The sequence below is a fragment of the Amblyomma maculatum genome, chromosome 3 (assembly GCF_055883805.1).
Source record: "Amblyomma maculatum isolate TAMU_Amacu chromosome 3, ASM5588380v1, whole genome shotgun sequence".
Classification (NCBI taxonomy): Eukaryota; Metazoa; Arthropoda; class Arachnida; order Ixodida; family Ixodidae; genus Amblyomma; species Amblyomma maculatum.
In genome coordinates, this window is record NC_139346.1 from 32784265 (window position 1) to 32792391 (window position 8127).

The 8127-nt window shown below is 43.1% G+C and overlaps 1 long non-coding RNA gene across 1 annotated transcript; it reads left to right on the forward strand.

The window, feature by feature from the left end:
- Positions 1-402: 402 nt before the first annotated feature.
- On the forward strand, positions 403-6701 carry LOC146194468 (uncharacterized). The gene is made up of 3 exons (XR_014705881.1): positions 403-611; positions 991-1055; positions 1957-6701. It is a non-coding gene; the product is annotated as an uncharacterized LOC146194468 (long non-coding RNA).
- Positions 6702-8127: the final 1426 nt, after the last annotated feature.

Genomic DNA, 8127 nt, shown 5'->3' on the forward strand with positions numbered 1-8127 from the left:
GCCCTGTCTGGGTTTTCTTAACACAGACCGGGGAGGAAGAAGATTCTAAATGTAAAAAATGCGGACAAAAAGGCACGCTAGATCATATAATATGGCAATGCGCCGATTCCCCAGGCGCCGGCATTAACATTGATAGTAGAGAAGCCTGGGAGGTTTGGCTGCGGAGCGGAGATCCCACCGTTCAGCGGCACGCGACCCGCCTGGTGGCTGAGGCCGTGAAGAGTGCTTGTAACCTCACCTGACCTCAGCCTGCGGGGCCCTCCTGACTCGCTACCCGGCCTGCGTGCCGGGGGCGGGAGATGAAGGGCTCCTTTTCGGTGGAAATAAAGTTTTCATTCATTCATTCTAGAAGTAAGCCTCAGAGCCAGATCCCCAGATGTTCACTGAGCCGCCCAAAGTATGGCCCAAAGGAAGGCTGGCGCGCTTTTCAGACAACAAGCATTTGCGCTTGGCGAGCCCTAGGCACCCTAGGTTGTCTTTCATGCGTCGGTCTGCTGCAGTTTGCGGGCCATCATCCCGGTAGATGCAAACTCGGTGAAATGCGGATTCAGTTCATGGATTATAGCCTTAAATTCAAGGGCGCAGCCCTCGGTGCAATCCTACTGACTGCGGTGAGTCGTACATACATGCCCGCGAACTCTAAGTAAAGTATTTGTCGTCTTTCTGCCATCGCCTTCCTTGCAGCTTATTTAACGATTTTTTGCACGGCAGCGCAAGCATGCGTTATCCTCAATTATTGACGTGGCGCTATCGCGCGACAGTCTCCGGGCGAAGGCGTAAGGAGACGAGACTGCGTAATGGCGTCCACGATCTCGTTTCATTGCACTTGGAACAACTTCTATTCCTGAGTATTGGGACATATGAGGCGACTAGATAACGTAAAACTATTTCTGAGTTCGCTTATATTTGTTTGGGCAGTATAAGGCATTTCTGCGTGCGCCAGCGTGAACGCGCTGGTTTATAATCGGGGTTTTATTGCCTTCCTCGCAGCTTCAACCGATGGAGCGGCTCGGCCCATAGAAAATGTCGGGCTTCTTTCGGAAAACTGTTGGAAGGTAAGTGGCACTCATCTGTAGAGACCATACGTGGTAGTGCTGCAATACATGAGTAATATCTGCGCACTGCTAAAAGGGGGGTTGCTGGCCAGCTGAGAGATAGCTTAAACGTAAGTAGGCCCTGTGCGGACTGAGCCTCGAAGTGCAACAAGCCTACTGCACAGCATGAAATGGCTACAAAAGTATGGTTATATACATGACCGAATTCATGTGCTTATTTTCTCGGACCTTCCACTGTCAAGTACTCTCACTTATTTCGGTGTATGCAGCAATGAGGGTGACTTCATTACTCCTCAGCTAGCATAGGTTCATGCCTGTGACAATATCTGTCCTTTTACTGCCGAAATAACTGCATTGGTGGAACTCACTGAGCTTGTTTATATAGATTTAACACTTTGGATGCATGTTGCTACCGCAGAGTTCCCTAATATATATATCTTTTGCCTGCTCCAACATAAATAGTTGGCAGTGCTTGGCTTCAAGCTGCTGCCAAGGCCATTGACAGCTTATTTGAAACGAGAGCAATAATTAATCTGAGCTGGCATGTTTTGTGGGAGAGTGAGGCACCATTGCGAGTACCTCGTAATCCTGTCAAAGAGCTTGGCAGTTGCTGCTATAAGCACTCTCCATTGCAGTTCCATGCAAGCCGCAGCATATTGGGCACTTACTGCACAAATGATTTAACTTAGATTCTCTTTGTTGCTATTTCAGTGCTTTGTAAGTGTGCTAAATATTTGTATTTGTGCTAGCATTGACAGCCAGTCTCGTTGCTACCTTTTTCCTTCTGCAGCAGGCACTCTCACTTGCTTTACTCGAACCAAATTCTATTGTGAGTGAGTTTGCTGAATTTATGCAAACTAAATGTAATTGCAGTATTACTCTCATTTATTTACATCTGCAGAGGCAACGAATTCTTGGTGGCGACGAACGAGTTCCCTCCGCCAGTTCGATTACACTGCCACCTCAGTAGTGCAGTGAGCTGCGACTGGTGTGACCAAATGGATACTCTCACTGCTTCCACAGGTTTAGAGCCTGCTCCCAGTTAAGTTTAAAACACCTTGCTTGCAATGTATTTAATCTTGTTGTGTATTGTCACCCTTGCCGATATGCTATTTTTTGAAAATCATTCTGGGTGGTTTGGAACACATGATTTGCAATGGGGGGAGGTGGGAAGCACAAATGTGTGACTGCAATTTTTTGCCAGTCTAGCTTCTAGCCTTGCAAATTAACAGATTAATACCTGAACAGGCCTGACATTTATTGGAGAGTTTGTCATATAGAAGAAAACTTGATCCGGTGTGGAGGTAACACAGCTGTGGTTCTCCGAGAAAATGTTATCCGTGTGTGATGGTGTCTAAAACATGGCATTGTCTTAGGTAACTTGGCATGGAATCGGCCACTTCTTGTACTCTCTTGACAGCATCTATAGTACTATGTGCTAGGTGATATGCCTTCAGGGATAAGAGTAGATGGAGAATACCTCAGTAATCTGCAATTTGCTGATGACGCTGCCCTGAAGCAGTCAGGATGACGGGCAGTAATGTGAGCAGGTTGTACGTCATGCTGGTCATGGAGGAAGTAAAAAAGCCTTAGAAGCAATGTAAAGGGTTCCGGAAATCGGCTGGTATGGATAAGCAACTGCAGATCTTTGAAGAGTGGTAGGGAGATTGTGCTAGAAAAACTGCTTGCTTTTTATTTATTTATTTTATTTCAAGATACTGCAGACCAGTATTCCGGTCCTAGCAGGAGTGGCATACATATATACAGCGCACAAGAAACACAATAAATCACACGAAGCACCGACAAAACTAACAAACAGAGGCAATGTAATGACATGAAATGTGTTGACCAACAGCCGGAGAGAAAAAAAAAAGAAAAAAAAAGGGAAAACATGAAAAACCTTTGTGCGACATCAAAGTAACAATACATGTCCTAAAAAACTCCGACCCTACTGTCAACCAAACAGATGTTGCTGTAGAGCCTGGTCAAAGTCTGGAGACTAATTAAGCTTTCTGGGAGAGTGTTCCATTCAGAAATTGTCCTTGGATAAAAACTATGCATAAAGGATTTAGATTTTGCATAAATTGGCTGCAGTGAGTGACTATGGTGATGACGTGTCCGCCTAGTGTTGGGAACTTTCACACACGGTGGAGGACTGAGGTTTATTTGGTTGTTTAAAATTTTATACAAAAAGAGTAAACGAGTCATTTTCCTGCGAGTTTTTAGGAGCGGAATGTTGTTGGCGGTCATGAGGTTAGTAGGAGAGTTCGTTCTTTGATATTTATTAAAAATGAACCTCACCGCTTTTCTCTGTATTTGTTCAATTCGATAAATGTCTTTTTTAGTGTGAGGGTCCCAGATGATCAAAGCATACTCAAGTTTAGACCTGACGTATGTGGTGTAAGCCAGTAGTTTAAGATTGGATGGAGCATCTTTGAGTTTACGTCTGATAAAACAAAGTTTCTTAAAAGCTGATGAACAAATATTTGAAATGTGAGCACTCCAGGAGAGATTATTGGTAATAGTAATGCCAAGATATTTATAACTAGAAACTTCGGAAATGAGACAGTTGTGTAAGCGATACTGAAATGAACTGAAATTCGTTTTACGAGTTACTCTAAGAAGCGCCGTTTTTTGCGTGTTAAGTTCCATACACCAGTCTTTACACCTGTGTGTAGTGCCTCACGACCTCAAGCGTATTAAAATCTTGGAAGGATTCTAACAGTACCATAATCTGTAAGAAATGGGCTGTCAAGCACTTGCAAACTTAAACTGATCGGATTACTGTCCATTGCCTACAAGATAATAGAATTGGGAAAATCTTGGACTTTCTATCAGCTAAAAGAGCAGCTGGCTTTCGTAAGGGCTGCCATGTTTTTTAATGTGTCTGCCCTGCCGCTGTTGTGTGCTGGATTGTAGCCTACATCCACATCGGATAGGAGGCTGTGCAAACAAACTGCTCTTTACAGAAGGGACATAATTTGAACTGCCCATATCATACAATGCAGCAGCAGTAGTGGAGCACACAAGAAGTGACTTATTGTAGAATGGTTGCTTTATTGCGGTAGCGTAAAAGGCGTCACCCTTGAGAAAAATCACAACCCTGCCTTTGGCAGGTGACATGGCCATGCACTGATTGGTTGTCTGATTCTGCGATGTCATGAGGCCACATGATATGGCTGAACTGGCTGGAGCTCATATTGTGGAAAAGCGCAAAAGAGACAAAGAATCGAGAAAAGAGAGGACAATGCTATCTGGAGCTGCTAACTCAGGCAGCTCCTTTGAGGTGAGAGGGTGAGGTGGAATAGAACCCTCAGAGACCCTTGGATCCAGTATCAGACGTGCTACTCCACATTCATACAGCTTGGTTAAAACAGAGCTTTATACCCATGTTGGGTGGTCTTAGGCACAATGTGGTAGATTATGGTTGTATGCTGATGATTATGTGCGAGATAATACCGGCACAAATTAAGGGATTAGGGCTTATACCTTTCAGGACCGCTTTAAGCCAATCGTTCATATATGAATGATGGTTCTCACACACTGGCAGACGTAAATTTTCGTGTTTGGAACATGTAGCCCCATTTAGGCAGATAGTATGACAAAAGTAATTATAGTAACTAGTTCACAGGAATGGAAAGGCACAGAATCTGTCACTTGTTTCTGTGGGCACCTGAACTGTGTCGCAAGGGAAGGGATGAGGGAGTCAAAGTGGAAAGACAGAAATGGGTGCTGTAGTGGTGGTCTGTGGAGTAATTTTGACCACCTAGGGATCTTTAACGCGCGCTGACATCACATAGCACATGGGTGCCACTTCGTTTGCATCAAAAGCAGCCGCCAGTGTTCGGGTTCGGACATGGGTACTCCGGCACAGTAATCTAGCATCTTAACCACTGCACTACCGCAGTGAGGCTATTGTGACAACCATAGTTTCTGTTTGTGTGCAGCTTGTTTATTTTTTTATTTCCTTTTTTGTTCTTTCTGGCACAGTGTGACATTTAAAAAATTATTCGAAATAAAGAGGTCTTTGGCTCCATTCACACGATTCTGCTGCTTCTACTATCGTTTTCTTTTTATGAGAGCAGTAACAAAGTCTCTTGAAGACAATTTTACTAGCTCTCAGTTCAGCTCGGTTGATGAATCAGTCAAATGCCAGCCTCGAACTTCAGCTAGTGGCCAAGAAAAGCTTAGTTTCAATCTCTGATCACTCTTGGTTAGTTACACGTGCTCATTTTGTGTTCCCACTGTTCTGTTTCCATTCGCTGGGTTTCAGCAGCAATGAAAGCTTGGTACACTTGATATGGCTTCTCCAGAACTTCAAGTGTGGAACTTCTTCAAGCAAATCGAGTGGAGTTTGAACACCGAGCTCCTATTGCAGATTTTCAAATTTGATGGCAAACTCTCCCACCTTGTGGAAAACATATCACCAAATAATCCAGTCATAAATCGTGAAAGGTTTGGAAATGTCAATGCTATAAACTGTAAAATGAGTAGAGGAAGGCAGAGCTTAAAAATGGGTGTTTTCAGCAACTTAGCGATATTTCGTAGAGAACAGCACACCTTCAAAATGGACTTCAGAACGTAAATTATTATTTCCTTGGCAATTGGGCTTCGCTGCATTTTTTTAGTGTGATTTGGAGAATAGGTACATGAGACTCTCAACAACTGCTGCAGGAAATCAAGAATGACCACTGCTTCCGAACAGCACTATGAAAAAGAAGAAATCTGCCGATAGGTGCACCATATCTTTACTAGTAATAAAAGAGGCAGTGTAGCATATTTTTAGTATTCTGGATTATTTTTCTTGCTGTCTTATTTTGATATTCATGCCCCCTTTTCTTTCACTTCTTGGATTTTTTCTGCAAATTTCGGAGAAAAGTTTTTATGTTATGTATAAAGCCAAAACAAAAACATGGGCATTTATTTAATTGAGGATCAAAATACCTGCATTTTAGTATTATCTAATAGCAAGATTGTGTAAATATTTTATTTAATAAACAAATTACATGGTGCTGAAGGAGTTGAGGCAAAAAAAAAAAAGACTTCTTCATTTTGAAGCTGTAGTTTAAGAAATGAGCATTTTTCTGCCTTTTGTATATCCTCAAGATTTTATTACAATTTCTTGTTTTTATATTCATGTTTGACAATACTTTGTGAATATTTTACCCAGTGCTGAGAATTTATCTTATGTATTATGCTTATATTCACAATATTCACGTGTTTAGAGGGCATTTATAAAGCTGTATTTTAATTGGCTCATGTGCGTCATGTACAGAAAGTGTCATCAGAAATTGTCATCAAAAAACGTCCTTCATACTGGAACTTGCGTGTGAAGAGCTCTGGCAGGTGCGTGCTCTGTTGCCGCGTTGCAGAGAGGAGGAAAGGGGGCAACCTGGCTGTGCAAACCGCCGTGGAGAGGTGACAAAGAGGCTAATGGCAACCCCATGCATACTCGGGCCACTTATGCGCTTATACACAGGACCTCGGAGGATGGGCGTGTGGTATTCGATCTGTCATTTGACGTGTTTAACTAGAAGGCTGCATTCCCTGCACCGTACCTATTAGTCACATATTCTAATTCTGGTGCCGGGTTGTGTTCGCCTTAGCGATCTTAAAGCTCTTACGCACTTCCTACATTTTTTTTTTTTTTTTTTTTTTTTTTTTGTAGGTTGCAGCAAAGTTCTTTAAAGACTTCATTTATAAAATAGCAAGGGGCATGTATGCGATCAAGGATCTTTGAGGGAAGCTGCAGACGGGAGCTGTTGACGCTACCATGCTATACTCTTAAAGACAGATCTCAAGTGTCTCCTAAATTTTTATAACAAAACGAACATCCACACAGTGTTTGCTGGAGATGCTTACAACCCTGCTGTCCTGTCCGAAGACAGGGGTACATGCATTACTGCCAGCCATATGCAAGGCCAGCCACACTTAAACATTCATTACCAGAGTAACATGATTGCCTGGCTTTTTTGTGTGTTCACTTCCTTAGCATACTGTAGCATAGTCATAGTAGTGTGCACCTTTCCAATAAGTGGTCACAGGGTGACACCATATTACCCGCTGGACTGCTTTGTGCATTTGGTGCAAGCACAGTGGAAGCAGAGCCGGTTTGCAGCAGTCCAGAGAGGAGGAGCGAACAATATGGTGGCACCGAGTAACTTATTGGAAAGGTGTATATAGATTGCTTGTTCCTGCAAGATGCGAGTTAAACTGCTCTCATACGAACAGTTTCTATCCTCATTGAACTGGATCTACATTCAACTCATTGTAGATCGAGGTTGTTACACGGCAACTGTCAAGTGCAGTTGAGCTCGAGCCTGCTTGACTCAAGGTTGCTTCCTCAATCGCTCTCGAGATTTCAAGCACACTCAAAAGCGGTCATTGACACCCTCGTCATCAACGAGCTCTAAAACTTGAAAACAAATAAATGCAATAGAACTGCACATAATAATACATAAATGTATTAAAAGGCATGATAGAACATTTGTAGAACGGCTAATTTTATAATATTGACACCGTAGTCCACTGCCAGTGGAAGCTAAGGTGGCGTTCTCTTCGACTACGTCAGCGTGGAAACTGTGGAGCGGAAGAGAAACTGCACTGTAGCACTTGACCGCTGGGAAGATAGGTTAGGTGACCTGAGGCGCCAAAAGCGGAATGCTGCTGTGCACACTGAAATCGTGCTATCATTACCCCAATCTTAAATTTCTTTTTGAGACTCATTGCGACTGACAGCAGACGACGAACCACGTAGGAAATTTCTCAATGCTCACTGAAAACGCCCGTGTAGCACCGGATGCTTCAATCCTTCTTGAAAGCCTGAATGCAGATTGAGTTCAGTGAGGATCGGAAGTGTTTGTGTGACAGAGGGATTAGTGTAGTGCAGCTAAAGCTTTGTGTTAGCTGGTGTGCACAAGTTGGGTGGCCAAGCTTTGTTAAATGGTATTACAATGCATATTTAGAAAACAAAACGGGGCACCCCAAGCGGTTTATTCAACTTCTCAGATTATTTGGCATTACACACATTGTCTTGAAAGCAGTCCACAATATGGCCAGCACAACTTATGTC